Here is a 15,904-nt window from a genome sequence, read left to right as displayed (position 1 = left end):
CGGGGCGCACGGGGGCGGGGCGCACGGGGGCGGGGCGCACGGGGGCGGGGCGCACGGGGGCGGGGCGCACGGGGGCGGGGCTGCGCGGCATCCAGCCCCGCCCCGGCGCGGTGGGCTCCGGGGGCTCTCGGGGCCCAGCCGGGGAGTACTTGGCGTCTTCCCGGTGAGTCTCGGTTTGTACGCAGCTCCGCTGGTCGCGATGCTGCAGGAAAGTACAGAACCGTTATCGCGTTTTGTGACTCAGCCACTCATGGTAGGAAGAGAGACAGAAAGAGGTCCCAGCCGAGAAAGAAGTTACTTGGGAAGAAAGCAGTCCCTGCCTTCTGTAGCCGCCTGGGCCCAAGTGAGTCCTGTTTAAGAGAAGCAGTTACGAAGGACAGCCATAGCTATGATCCGGTAGGTTTGTTTTTCCTCCTAGTTCGTTTTTAACCCGTTCCCTCTGCAGTGCTTTTTGTCGGGGAGAGGGGGTAGGTATCATTAACATACAGTGTAATGTACAGATAAGTGTGGAGTTAAATTTTTTTTAATTGAGGTATAGTCAGTTACAATGTGTCAATTTCTGGTGTACAGCATGATGTCCCAGTCATGCATATACATACATATATTCGTTTTCATTAAAGATTATTACAAGATATTGAATATAGTTCCCTAAGTTTTGTTTTTAAATTAAATTTTGAAATTTGCCAGAATTTTATCATGGAAATTTTAAAACGTGCCGAAAAAGTTGAAAGATTTTTACAGTGAACACTCATATCCACCAGCTAGATTCTACTGTTAACATTTTACTCCATCAGAATCTATGCATCTGTCCACAGGTGAGTTTTGCCTGATTATCCTCCCCTCCATTATCCACAATCCTATTAAAAAATGGAGCATTCTTACCACTGGAGAAGTCCCTCAGTTCTGTTTTCAAGAGCTGATCTAATAAACCTATTTATAAGTTGTATTAGGGTGTTTCAAGAGTCCACATCCTTTTTTCAAACTTTTTTTGTTTTTTTTTGCTAAAGCTATTTACTAGGCCTCTCAAGTGAGATGACTCTGTGTGTGTGTGTGTAAAGGGTGAATTGTGAAGGATGAGGAAAATGGAGTTAAATGATTTGGCATCAGCTTTGTAGAAGTCCTATGGTAGATGCATGCCAGGTCGTCTTTGACGCGTGTTTCCTATTCTTCCTTGGTTTCTCCTGGGGCAGGCTGCAGGCATAGGGGAATTTAGAAATTTCTGCAGTCTCTGTGAGACTCAGCGGTCCCTAGGCTTGGAGGCAGGTCATGTACTGGGATTTCTCGTAGGAGGTGACCATGTATGTGTCCAAGACTTCCAGGGCAGAACCAGACAACATCCAAGTTCTTTGTCATTATAAGTTCACCCACCCTTGTATCTGGATTTGTGGTTCAGAAAATACAATCCTCTATCTATGGTATTTGTCTAGTTGAAGCCCTTTAGGGTCACCCTTATCGAGAGCAGAGTGCTGGTGAGATATACGTGGCCAGTGTCACTCTGCCACAGAGTACAGGAGAGCCTGATCCTGAATCGTCTGGCTTTCAGTTGTGTGAAGACTTACACATTATTGAACACATTATTTAAGTGCTCTCAGTTTGAGAAACTCTGCAGTGGGTTTAGACACTTCGAATCATAGATCTGTTTCTAAATCAAGATCCTCTAGTGCCGGGGTGCCACAGACAGCGCACAGCAGGGTATTTTAAATATTTGAAGGAAGCAGAAGTCATCCATCTGACATCCTGCTTGTGAGTGGAGACAGTTCACAATTTCACATTAGACTACATTTCTTTTCCATTGCATTTCCTTGAATGATGTCATTTCTTTGCAAAACTGGGTTTCTACCAGTTGTGATAAAACTAGAACTACACAGAAATCACTGTGTTTAGGAAATGAGGGTAGAGATGTCTAATCTGATTCCAGAATTTGAGAAATTGTGCAGTACCCAACCGGCAGACATATCCTGGAATAAAATTAAAATGTTACTTTTAATTTATAGTTGCGTCTTAACATAGCTACTAAGTTGTTCAGACATAGATGCCTATTAAGTTGTTTGGACCTAACTTCTAAATAAAAGGAAATGATAGGAATTTCTTTTGGCCTAAGGATGCTGTGAATAAACTACTGACCCCAAGAAATAAATTACTGTGAACCAAGAAAGTCTGGAAACTTTTTAAATCAGGCAGTAAGCTCCTTGCCTTCTCCAGCACTATATTATGTTCACAGACTGGCACATAGTAGGGCTCCATGAATATTGTCTGATCGGTGATTGCATGGGATAGGCGAGAAATGGTGGTGCTGAGCAGTGTGGATCGAGTCTGAATGGCAACAGGGAAGTCAAGGTGCTTCCCAGGACTGGTGTTCCGCAGTGTCTGAAACAAACAAGGCAGAGCTCAGAGGGTACATCCAACTGCCAGCTCGCCAGTCCACAGAAACCCATCAACCAAACACTCAGCCTGCTCTGTTTCATTCAGATTATTCCAGAGATGGGTCTCACCTGACTGTACATGCCCAGATTTCCTTGACTTAGCTGCTAACCACTGCCTCTAACCACAGTCTTCACACTGGTCTCCCAACAGCCAATCAAAGCTCCACAAACTTCCTGGTTGACTCTGGGAACATGTTATTAGCTCATCAAATATTCCAGCCCATCAAATATTACAACTCATCAGATTTTCCGGACCTCCTAACTTCTTTTTTTCTTTCTTTTTTTCTTTAAAGCATCAGTTACAGTTATGATTAAATAATTATTTATTTCTTGTCCATTTCTTAAGTAGATTGTAAACTCCTTGGAAGCAAGTCTATGTCCATAGAAAGTACCCAATAAATATTCATGAATAGATGAACTTCTTTTTGCTTGTTCTTAAGTTGTCCTCTTGTACTTCTCCATTTACCTGCATCCTTCCCTGCCCCCACTAGCCTTTCAGGTTTTATTTCATTCTCTTCCACTATGTCTCTGTCATGCCCTGGCTGAGTTCTGTGGCTGTACCTCAGTCTGAAAATTGTGCATTACTGGTTTATTCCTGTCTGATGCTGTCACTAATGAACCTTGGTTTTTCTGAAATAAGGAATGTTACCTCCCAAGAGATTAACTCATCAGGAAGTAACTTAGGCTGAAGTGATAAAGTTGGTGCCATTATAACCTACCTTTTTGGAGGACGGTTGTCATTACGTCTATTTATTTATTTATTATTAGTTTGTTTTTTCTTAATGGAGGTACCGGGGATTGAACCCAGGACCTTGATGCATGTTAAGCATGTGCTTTACCGCTTGAGCTATACCCTCCCCACCAATGTAACCTATCTTTTGAAGAGAGCTTTGCCTGGAGAAAGGCAGATGTTTCAGTTTGTTTCCTTTGTCTTGACCGTATGCTCATGAGAAAGAAGCAAGTATAGTAAAAAGCTATCTCTGAAAGGCAACTTTGGGGTTTTATTATTGGCTGTTAGTGACTAGTGTCAGTAGAGTGTAGTATTAGCAGGAGAAATGAAATACACAGATAATAGAGGAGTTTAGAACTGCGAGAGATTTCATAAACCACCTAGGCCCACGGAGGTGAGAAATCTGACCCTGTGCGCGAAACTCACAATTTCAAGTCCAGCTCCCTGAATTCAGGCCTGGTCCAGTTTACTGAGCTCGTGTCCAGGCTTCATTCCAGCAGGTGCTTTGGTACTTTCAGCCTCCTCCTCACAGCATCGTTCCATGAGTGCTTTCCCCATATGTGGGGAGAAACATCCTTTCTGAGTCACTTCTCCAGATGGAGACAAGACTCACTAAAGGAATGCAGTGACATTGGTTTGTAAACCATACCATGCCCTACGTTTGTAAGGCATCATTATTACTACAAAAGGATTTCTAGGAAACTTTAGACATCAGAAAAGAATGAAGGAAGAAATGGAATAATAAAGCTCTAGATAAACAAAAACTGAGGGACATTTTACAAAATGCCTGACCAGTACTCACCGAAAGTGTTAAAGGTCGTAAAAGACAGAGATGAAGAAACCATCACAGATGTTCACTAAGGCGTCATGATAACTAAGAGCAGTGTGGGACCCTGAATTGGATCCTGAAACAGCAAGAGGACATCAGAGGAAAAACTGGGGAAATCTGGATAAAGCCTGTCCTTTAGTGAGTTGTGTTGTACCAGTGTTGAATTTTTTAGTTTCAACAAATGTAACATTAGATGTAAACTTTACATGTAAAAAGTAAAATGTAAGATTAGAGGGAAGTGAGTACCAAGTAAACAGGAACTCTGTACTGTGTTGTGATTCGTCTGTGTATCTAAAATTAGTTCCAAATGAAGATTTTTTTAAAATGTCCTAGAGTCCAAGTGACAGGAAGAAAGTGTGCGTACAGCCACGAAATGATCGCCACCGACTGCGTCTTATGGTTGTTTCATTTGGCTACTCTCAAATGTATTTGTTTTTTAGAGTATTCATTGCAAAGTACTGCCTTTGGGCTTGAGGATACGAACCGTGTTTCATATAAACACGTAAATCCTTGTACTCAGGATGCAACAGGCAAAACCAGTCATCTAGTGAACAGATTTACTTAGCAGCTTCCCTGTGTCAGGCTTTGTGAGAAACTAGGAAGAGTCAGATGCCTAAGACAAGCCCAGGGCAAGGAGACAACAGTCTAGCTGGGAAGATAAACTCAGATTAAATCGCTGTGATGGAGAGCAATAAATATAGCACAAGTACAAATAAAGTATAGTGAGAATTTATATCCGTTATGATGCTTCTGGTTTCAAGTGACAGAAAACCCTGGCTCAAACTGTTTTGCATCATAAAGATATTCATTATCTACCATAACAGGAAATTTAGGGACAAGTCCGGGTCTATCTGTGGTCAACCAGGGCTTCCTTCCTCCACTGTCCTCTTGGCTCCACCCTCCTGTGTGTTGACATTGCCCTTAATCCGGCCTCCCGCGTAGTCATAAGATGGATCCCAGTAGCAACAGAGCTGCATTTCCTAGTTCAGGTGCGATGAAGAGACCTAGAATGTTTTTATCCCCAGGAGCCCTAGCAAATTTCACTTTTTAGTTTAGCTTACCTAAATTTGCCATAAAAATATTAATAAAGAGAAACCTCAATTAAATAGAATCTGGAAGCCAGAGGGGGGAGTGCTCACCCCTGCAGCAATGGCAAAGTCCAACAGACTTACTCTTTCCTAGCAAGGACTCAGCCAATGAAAAGCCCGTTGTTAATAGTAAACTTTATTTACTGTAGCCTTCCCAAATTTCTTCTCCTCTCTATAAAAGCATTCTCCTTGCATGTGGCTCACCGTGGTTGCACACCCTGAATTGCAGTTCCCTGCTGATCCTGAATAAACCCATCTTTGCTGGAGAAATATCTGGCAGTCTGATTGTTTCAGGCCAACAGTTTAGACCCGCCCTTCCCTAGGTCAGTTTCTGGCAAGAGACTTACATATCCATGATTGGTTTAAATGGAGTATTTGAATAGAATGGACACTGGGGAGTAAGCCAAAATTAACATTACAGGATACAAGGCAAGGAGTGATCAATTTTCCAAACATGATGTTATCTCTGACAAAAATAGATGAAATTAAAAAGAAATAAACAATCAGGGCTGCACTTGACTGGTTGAAAATCTTCAAACAAGATGATCAGTCTTTGTGTAGTTGTGCTAGTTAGCAATGAATGTGTCTCAACTGCGAATCCAACCTCCGATAGTTGCTTCTACGGTGATAAAACATTTCTCCTTTGCAGTAAACACATTTCGTCAGTAGAGGGCAGTATTAACCACGTGTTTCTGATGGTTTGACACAGGGGCCTTGCTGACCCTGCGGCGACTGCCTGGTAGCCAGTTCCCAGAGACAGTAAAGTGCTTGCCTGCACGCACAGCTTTCCTAAGCACACAAGCCAACCCAGAGCCCATCCCCCTCAGCCACTCTTTTATTGGGCTCTCACACTATGGGCCGCTGTTCCCTTGCACTAATCATGCCGGGGGCAGTTATCAGACAACGGGGGGTGGGGGGTGGGGGGTGCCCCTCCACCCTGGAGCTCACTGAAATTATTCAGACTACTGATCCGGAGCCTGTTTATCCTGCCTCTCCCATGCCTTCCACTGAAATCCACAATAAAGCTTCGAAATTTCTTGCCCGTATTTCCCTCACTCCTTCTCACGAATTACTAACAGTGAATGATTAGCATTGAAACACTCCTATAAGCTTATTACTACATTGAATACAATTAACTTTGGTTTTTAAAAATGTGCATACATTGCAAAGCTATTCAGTGCAGCACTGCTTTTAATAGTAAAAAGATTATACCAACCCCAAACTGTACCATAGGAAAGTTAAAAAAAAAAAAAAACCACTCAAGTGGTAGAGCGCATGCTTAGCATTTATGAGGCCCTGGGTTCAGTCCCCAGTACCTAATTACCCCCCTACCCCATCCCACCCTGCAAAAAAACTCCAGTTACATTCACCAAGTGGAGTACTATACAGCTGTAAAAATGAGCAGGAAAATCTCTATACACAGATATGGTGTGATCACCAAGATGTATAATTAAGCACAAAAAAAAAAAAAGAAAAGAAAAAAGATGCAGAACAGTTTTATAGAGAATGTGGAAGAAATAGGCAAGGTTGACAAGGCCCCTGGACTATAGGATCCTAGGGTTCAGATTTATGGCTGAGTTTCCTTGTGTTCTGGACCTTAACGTATGAGCTCTGTCCTCTGAAAGACTCACTGTGGCGGTGCCACCCCTAAGGGAATGATGGACTAGTGGTGGGTCCCTCTCCATGGATTCTGTATCTATCATGACGACTTCACACAGTCACTTTAGCTCATCCTTCCATGACTTTGAACATGCAATTCCCTTGCCTGTTTCTTCCTGGTATCCACCTGCTTCATCCTCAGAGTTCAAGTCTGGTCCTTTGTCTCCAAGAAAGGGTCATCACCTTCCCCCAGTTAACTATTATCTTTTCTCCGGGACCAGGGTTTTCTATTTCATGATGTTCCTCAGCATCCCGGGTTCCTTCCCGCTCCTTGGGTTTGGGCTCATATAATTGCAGTCCTCCACTGAATACAGAAAAAAATTCTAGATTCTTTCACTTTCCTAAAGAGAAAAAAAGCTTCCAGTTCCAAAGGATAAGCACACTCTGCCTTGCATCTCCCGCTGGAAGCAAGTGTAACTTCTCGAGGGAATGTATACAGCCAGCCATCTAAGGACCCTGAAAACTGAATTAGAGGAATGCAATAGCAAACTTTTAAACAATTTTGTGGGTCAAAGGAGACATCAAAGAAATATTGGAAAGTATTTTGAGATGAAAGAACACAAAACACAGCATACTGAAACTGATGGGAAGTAGTGAAAGCATTGCTCAGCAGAAAACTTACAGCTGTAAGTTACAGTAGCTGTAGATTACAAATCAATAACTTAATGTTACATTTTAAGGAACTAGACAAAGAAGAGAAAACTAAACCCAAAGCTGGAAGAAGAAAGGGAATAATAGACGTTAGAGTGGAGATAGATGAAATAGAGAATAAAAAATAAGACAGAATTAATGAAATCAAAAGTTGATCCTTCAAAAAGATCAAACTGGCAAACTTTGGCTAGACTAAGAAAAAAGTGAGAGAAGATGCAAATAACTAATATCAGAATGAATGTGGGGACATTACTTCCAAGCTTACAGATATAAAAGGGATTCTAAGAGACTACTGTAAACAATGTACACTAACAAATAGGATAACCTAGATGAAATGGACACATTTCTAGAAACATACAAAGAAATAGAAAAATCTGAACAGAACTATAACAAGTAAAGAGATTGAATCAGTAATCAAAAATCTCCCAAAAAAGTCCAGGAGCAGTTGACATCCCTGGAGCATTCCACCAAACATTTAAATAATTAATGTGAACCCTTCACAGACTCTTCCAAAAAATAGAAGAGGATGGTGTGCTTCCTAATTCATTCTATGAAGCCAGCCTTACCTTGATACCAAAACCAAAGACACTTCATGAAAAGAAAATTACAGGCCAATATCCTTATGAATATAGATGCAAAAATCCTCAACAAAATACTAACAAGCTAAATTGTACAGCATACTCAGAGGATTTTATACACTATAACCAAGTGGAATTTATCCCAAGAACTGAAGGGTGGCTCAACAAAAGAAAATCAATCAACGTAATATATACCACATTATTAGAACAAAGAAAAAAAAAACCACATAATCAGCTCAATTGACACAGTATTTGACAAAATTCAACACCCTTTCATGATAAAAAAAAAAAAATCAGCAAACTAGGAATAAAAGGCAACTTCGTCAACATGATAAAGACATTTGTAGAAAACCTGTCAGTAACATCACACTCAAAGGCTGGAAGATTTTCCCCTTAAGATCAAGAGCAAGACAAGGATGCCTGATTTTGCTACTGCTGTTCAACATTGTACTGGAAATTCTAGCCAGTGTAATTGGATAAGAAAAAGACATAAAGGGCATTCACATTGGAAAGGAGGAAGTAAAATTATATTCACTGATAACTTGATCCTATATATAGAAAGTCCTAAGGAATCCACACACAAAAAAATGATTAGAGCTAATAAAAGATCTTACCAAAGTTGCAGAGTACAGTATCAACATATAAATATCAATTGCATTTAAATTTTTTTAAGAAGGGCAGGTAAGTACGTTTATTCGTTTAATGGAGATGCTGGTTTGAATTTTAAAGCTACGCAGATGGGGTAGTACCCTTATCTCCCTCCCCCACCCCTTTTCACTTTGTCCTGCAAAATTTTTAACAACTCAGAAAAATGGTGAAACATGCATTTATCTATCCTCGTTTCCTCAATGTAAAAACTTAACATTTTGCCCTATTTACTCTAATTGCTTTTCCTGAAAATTTATTAAATAAATTTACAAAGACATAATTTTAATCCTAAATACTTCACTGTGGTGCCTGTATAAAATCTCTGTTTTCCCTATTGTGATTTCACTATTAGTTTCACTATTAGTTTTAAGAGTAACCCAGTGCATTAATAGCTGGTTTTTGACACCTTGCTTTCAAGGTAGAAAGAAACTGATCATGAGTCTCTAATAAATTTCAATCTCCTAATGCAGTAAGCACATAATATTTTTGATTTGACAAGTTCCCATTTGAATTTTATGGGTTCCATTAATAAAAAAAAAATAAAAACTCCAATCCATTGTCATCAAATTACCCTTGGAGTTTTTCAAGGTATAATGTGGAGTTTTATGCACAATTCCAAGTTACCATGCAACTTTTTTTAACTATAATGAGGAGGAGGAATTGTTCCCAACCTTTTACATGGTGCTTTTTGATCCAGAAATGCCAAATCTTTTAAAAGATGATACAACTTTGAGTCCTTGGCTTGACTGTACAACTTTGAGCTTCATAGCATGTCAATTTTGCCGAATTTATAGGAGAGTTACTCTGTATATAACAGCTCAGAGTTGCAAGTACGACATGAATGATACAGTAACTTTAAAAAATGTCTTTATTGTATTTGAAGATTGCTATCAATTTGAAGTTTGAACTTGCATATTTCCATTTGGTATGCTAAAAAAGTACTGAATTAATGTAACAATCTTTTTAAAAAATAATGTAATCTCAGTTTAGAATTTAACTGAAAATATAAAACCTAAATGATTTCTATATAGTAAATTGAACTGTAAAGGTAACTTGTGTGTGATTCTGAGTACACATGTCGACTGAAGTAGCTGCACAGACTAAAAGTTGAGAGTTACGTTTTATTGGGCAGACATTTCTGAGGACTCGAACCCCTTTGGGCCTCGGCATGACACCGTCTCAGATCGCTCTGAGGGACTGGTCAGAAGAGGCAGGGGAGGAGCCAGGATATATAGGAGTTTTACAGCAAAGACCAGGTAGTTGGCACATTGAAAGATTACTTGTTAACTGAAGAAAACCAGACATCTCAAGTTAAAGAATTTAGCTCTTTTCTATGTATGGAAAGGAGCAAATATTTGGGCTCGTTGCATTCATTCCTTTGACAAGCATCTAGCTATCTAGGGCCAGGATCCTGTCCTTTCTTATTCTGAGTCCCCTCAGAGTTCACCACTGTGAGGGGCTGCAGAGGCTGGGCTGCAGGCCTGTCCTCACTGTAAGGGGGTGGCGGCAGCCGCTGATAACTTGATGGCTCAGCATTCTTTGTTTACTGATATGGTTTGCAATATTTTTCATTCACACACAGATAAAATGTTTTTATTCGTCCTTAAAAAAAAGTAAACCAGTGCATATTCAAGTTTCCCCAACTGTCTAATATCTTTGGCAGCTGTTTTTTATTTAACCCGGATTTGATGGAGGACCTCGCATTGTATTTGGCGGTAAATGCCAAGTTTAACTCCCAACTTTTGGGGATTCTGAGACAATCCAGAAAGGAGAGAAGTCCACGGCCAACATCTCTAAACCGTCTGAAAAAGTGAAAAACGCTGCCAAGTCCCAGCTAGGATCAGCCCCGGAGTTTTATGGGAAATGTAGTTTTTGTGGCCCTGGCTCGCTGCGCAGCCCCCTGGGAGCCTCCCGTGGGCTCCTTCTGCGCACGCGCAGCCCCAGTGTCGCCAGTCGGCTCGCTCCTTCTGCCCGGCTGCTTGGGGTCCCTCGGCTGGGCCTCGTGTTCCGCGTGGTGCCCGTGGTGGGTCGCACCTCCAGTGAGAGCACGGGGGTAGAGGGGGATCTGGGCGGCCTGGGGACCAGCAGGGACGTGTGGGCTTGTGCTCGGGGAGGAGGGAACGGGGACTCCGGAGAGCCCTCCCGGCGGGTCTCGTGAGTGCGTGAACCTGCCTAGACCTGTGAGTGTGCGGGGGACCCCGGCCCTTTGGGCTCCCCGAGCGAAGGTGGGGCTGAGCCGCGCCAGGAGCAGGGGCTCCGTGCGGCCCGTGCACCCAGACCCGCCTGCAGCCCTGCGGGAGAAAGGCCCTTGCCCGGGGCGGGCGGGGAAAACGCGTTTATAATGTCCGCCGTTAGCGTGCTAGAAAGCGCGGGAGGGCTTTGTGCGGCGGGAACTTGCCTTCTGGAGCCAGAGAGACCCGGACAAATCCCAGCTGTGTCACCTGTAGGTGGGGGCGACAGAAGGAACCCGGGGAAGACTCCGGTTTCTCAGCTGAAAATAATGGCATTGTTCTGAGAGTTAGATCAGTTATCGCCTGAAAGCATATGGCCAGCTGAGTGACAACTGCTGTTTTATGCAGAAGCCACTTTGTTCTGGGCCTTGGGTGGCTTATGTAACCTCAGGGCCACTTTATGATCGCGTGTAACCTCATGTAACCATCCGCATTAAAAACAAACGAAAAACAACCAAGATTCAAGCAGGTGGAGCCATGTGCTCAAATGACAAGTTAGTGGTGAGCCAGCTCCGATTTAAGAGCAGGTGTGCTTTAAATCTCAGGCTCTGTCTAAATATCGCACCTGCCTAAAACCAGCATTACAGCCTTCCCAGCACTTACCTGTCCCTGAGTACCCAAGGATAAAGTTGGAAGTGAGTTTGAGTTGTCTGTCACCATTTTCAAATGTACTCTGGAATTTTTGGTGTGTCATTAGAATTCTTGGGCAGAGTACCCTAGCCTTTTCTGCACTGGCAGAAGGTGTGTGTTTTAAGTGTGAAATGACAGTGAATTCCAGGAGAGTCATAGTTTGACCCTATAGTGAATTTGTTTCCCCGACTCAGGTCCTAAGTCTTGGGAAACAAATTTATATTCTAGAACAAATTAAAAACAGTTTCTATTTTAGAGAAATTATTTTGGAACAGCACTTGTGATGGAGGCTTCTAGGAATAGGAATTTTACCTGGAAGAGAACCTCACAGTTCTTACTCTCCTCATCAGAGCTTCAGAGCCGCAGCAAAAGAGGTTCTGGGGTAAAAGGAGCAGGGCCTAAATCTGCACCGTCAGAAGCAGTTCTTGAACTCTGGGCCAAGATGTTGGCACCTCCAGAGGTCACCACACTATGTGACTGGAGGATTTGGCCAGTTTTGAGAAGAGGGAGATGAGCTGCGGTGACCCAGGGGTATGTTGCCCAGGAAAGGCCGCTGTGGGGAGATCTTAGTAAGGATGAGGTCTGAGGGTAACGGATAACCAGCCAGAGGGCGGAAATTTTGTTTCCACTATTGCTAAACCGCTCCCCTCACCCCCAGTCCCTTCATTCTTCCCTCTTTACAGATAGTATGCCGCTCTCACCTGTGCCCATCACCACAGGTGGCAGTATTGACTTCTCCTGACCTCAGGGAATCTCAGAATGATGGCTCACAGAGGGTTTCCGTGGTTATCTACTTCTGACTCTTGAAAGCTTTCAAGAAATTGGACCTGACTGGTTCGGTGACTTGTCAAGGGACACCCAATTTGTGACAATCAGGAGGAAAACACAGTGCCGTTCACTTTCTCACAGGTGAGTCACCAAAAGCCTCTTATGAAAAGGACCCTTTGAGAAACTTAACTCAGTTTAAGTGCAAGAAAAGTTCTTGCCCTAAAGCGCTTCATATTTTACGGAAATTTCTGTGGCTTTTCTCCCTTGAGGGGTAAGCAGTGTTAATAGGAAAACAGTTAAGTGATGCAGCCTGAGTATTTTGCTGTGTTGATTTTAATGAAAGATAAATGCCGTATCCTTCATACACTTTAACGTAACTAATTTTCTCTTGTGTTGTTTCTTTTAAAAAATATTTTATTTATTTATCTTTGTTGGGGGGAATTAGGTTTATTTAGTTGTTTGACGGAAGTACTCTGGATTGAACCCCGGACCTCGTGCATGCTAAGCACACACTCTGCCACTGAGCTCTACCCTCCCCACCTGTCTTGTGTTGTTTCTGTGATTAATGATTAATTCAGAAAAACAAGTAAATTATTGTTTAAACGTAGGGAAGGTTATATTTAGTGAATGAAAAGCTGTAAGTGTTAGTCCCCATGACCACTTCTGGAGTCAGATGCGCTACCGTTGTGCCACGAGGTCCTCACATGACCATTTCTGAGTCCTATGTGGATGAGGGGTGCTCCCTCTGCCTGGTCCTTCCCTGACCTCCCAGCGGAACCTTCACGGTTCCCTGCACTGCCCTGAGAGCAGCAGAATGAACACATCTCAGCTGAGCTGTTTATTCTTTCCCCATTTTGCATTGTAGTGGATTTGTGAGGTTTATAAGGGGCCATACATCAAATAGAAAAGGAGAAATAGAAATAAAGTCAGTCCTGAAGGAAAATACACTCATCTTCAACATTATTTCTGTTGTTTGCTGTTGGCTCTTGGGTAACCTTTGTTGATAAGCGTGTTCCCTCCAGTTGCCAGTTTGCTTAGATTTCAGTGTAGTCATGATGCTTTGAATTATATTGAGTACTTTTTCTGTATTGATGGAAATAAAGACATAGCTTATTTCCTTTACCCTTTAAATATTGTGAGTACGATAATGAATTTTCTCATGTTAATTTGTTGTTGATTTCCTGTATAGCCCCTGCTTCCTGATGAGTTGCTTTGTGTGTTTGTTGGCTGGGATCTTTCTGCTTGTACTTTCTTATTTCTGTATCGCAAGTTAGGTGAGCCTATAATTTCCTTTTCCTGTGTTCCTGTAGAATTTTGGTGTTTGGTCATATTTGCTTCATAAAAAGAATGGGACACATTTCTGCTCCCTTTTCCTTTGCTTAATGTTTTTTCACTAGTAATGTATATGAGGTGGGGAGGATATAAAGAGCTCAGTGGTAGAGTGCGTGCTTAGCATGCGTGAGGTCCTGGGTTCAATCCCCACTGCCTCCATTAAAAAAAAATATATATATATATATAAAAATAAATAAACCTAATTACCCCCTGAAAGAATTTAATCTGTGTTAGAAAAATTGCATGTTATCTGTGGGGGATTTTTGTGTGAAGATTTTGAGTATCAAATCAGTTTAATAAGTGATCATAGGTCACTTCTGTGTTTTTCTCTCACCATGTGTCTTTCAAAGAGCAGAAGTATTTAGTCGATCAGATTTTCAATTTCTTTTTTGGTATTTATATATATTTTTATTGATGTATAGTCAGTTTACAATGTTGTGTCAATTTCTGGTGTACAGCACAATGCTTCAGTCAGGCATGAACACACATATATTCGTTTTCATATTCTTTTTCACTGTAAGTTACTACAAGATACTGAATATAATTCCCCGTGCTATACAGTAGGAACTTGTTGTTTGTCGGATTTTATGAGAATCCTGCTGTATTTCAAAGTGAGACACTTTGCCAGAGTTCAGCAGCTGCTCTGCATGATTCAGCGGGTTCACAGATGTAATTCTTGGTGTATTTTTGGGAGAGTGCGAGCCATGAGTCTCTCTACTCTGCCATCTTGGCACCTCCAGTCCAGATTTTAAAAAATTTTAATCTCTTTAATTAGTTATGCTTTTTTGAGTCATATTTTAAACTTTTCCTAAACCGAGGTCACAGAGATTTCCTCTCATGTTTCTGTAAGTTTTGTGATTACAGTAGGCCCTCTCCGCGGATTCTGCAACCATGGATTCAACCAACTGCAGATTGAAAATGTTTTGGGGGAAAAACATTCCAAAAAATTCTGAGAAGCAAAACTTGAATTTGGCTCAGGCCAGCAATTATTTACATAGTATTTACGTTGTATTAGATATTATAATTAATCTACAGATGGGAGGATGTATGCAGGTTATATGCAAACACTATATATAGATTTTGGGGGTGGCATATTCTGATCTGTTTTTATCACACAAGGGAGAAACTCTAAATTTGATAAAGGTAGGGAAGATTTCCAGCAGAAGTCGAACCTCAATGTCACAGGGAATGAAACGTGAATGTAATGAACACGGAAAAACTTTCATCTAGATACCGAGTCTTGCATTACATCAGGTAGCTTACATGAACAGCTGTGTAAGTGTCACACATCTTGGAACACTTTCAGCCAGAAATCATGCCTTTGAGAACATCAGAGAGCCCACAGGAGGAAATATGATGATGAACGTAGGGGACCTTTCAGCCATGAGTCAGGGCTAAGAAAGATTGCAGAGCTTAGAGAAGGGGCTACAACCTGCTAGCTAATGAGCACGGAGGTTCCTCGTTAAACTTGGAGAACTGTCGAAGTCTGTTCAGGCTGCTACGACAAAAATACTGTAAGACTGGGTGGCTTCAGTAACAGGTGATTATTTTTCAGCGCTGTGGAACTGGGAAGTGCAGGGTCAGGGTGCCGGCAGGTTCAGTGTCTTGTGGGGCTCCACGTGCTGGTTCCTGGATGGCTGTCTCCTTGCCTTGTCCTCACGTGGAGGAAGGGGAAGGGAGCTCTTTGGGGCCTTTTTTTTCTTTTTTTTTTGAAAAATGACACTGATTCCATTCATGAGGCTCTGCCCCCCTGACCTGTTCACCTCCCAAAGGCCTCTACCTGCAAAATACCAGCACGTTAGGGATTCAATGCATGAATTTGGGGAGGACACAAGCTTTCAGTCTATAGCAAGAACTTCCTGTGGAATGAAAGCCCTTGAAATGGGAATAGTCTTCCAGCCACTAAGGATAAATTTGGTCCTGGTTGGACATCGGAGAATTCTCTGGGTAAGGAAATACTGTGAAGATAGAGAATATAGGAAATAATCTTTATGACCGTAGCCCCCCCAGTAAACTTCCACTGTGGAGAGACACTGAGAAAGCAATGTGAAAATGTGAAAGCTTTCGCTCAAAGATCAGATCTCATTGAGCAAAGTACTCACACAATGAAGAACGTCTAGAATGCAGTAAATATGTGATAGCTTCAGCCAGAAGCCACCATTCTCAGCAGAGAAGAAAATGCACAGAGCCGTGGAGACCTCATTAGGGTAGCAACCAGATGACAGAAATCTTACGAAGGTAATGGGTTTGGGAAGTCCGTCCACAAGTCAATCCACAATATATACAATTGATAAATGTAACTAAAAAGAGATCCCCATTCCAAATACTGCACGGTCA

The 15,904-nt window shown here is 42.0% G+C and overlaps 1 long non-coding RNA gene across 7 annotated transcripts in view; it reads left to right on the top strand.

The window, feature by feature from the left end:
• The first annotated feature begins 157 nt into the window (after positions 1 to 157).
• LOC116151714 (uncharacterized) overlaps positions 158 to 15,904 on the top strand; it is a 47,524-nt gene continuing 31,777 nt past the window's right edge. For 2 of the 7 annotated variants that reach the window (XR_010382556.1, XR_010382555.1), the window contains exons 1-2: positions 10,546 to 10,645; positions 12,151 to 12,376. This is a non-coding gene — a long non-coding RNA (uncharacterized LOC116151714). Of the gene's footprint in view, positions 397 to 10,545; positions 10,646 to 10,683; positions 10,787 to 12,125; positions 12,377 to 15,904 lie in introns of those variants that run through there. The other 5 variants (XR_010382561.1, XR_010382557.1, XR_010382559.1 and 2 more) reach the window with 5 other exon arrangements.

The sequence above is a fragment of the Camelus dromedarius genome, chromosome 10 (genome assembly GCF_036321535.1).
Source record: "Camelus dromedarius isolate mCamDro1 chromosome 10, mCamDro1.pat, whole genome shotgun sequence".
NCBI lineage: Eukaryota > Metazoa > Chordata > Mammalia > Artiodactyla > Camelidae > Camelus > Camelus dromedarius.
The sequence above is the reverse complement of the archived record's forward strand: the minus strand, read 5'-3'. Positions and strand labels throughout refer to the sequence as shown.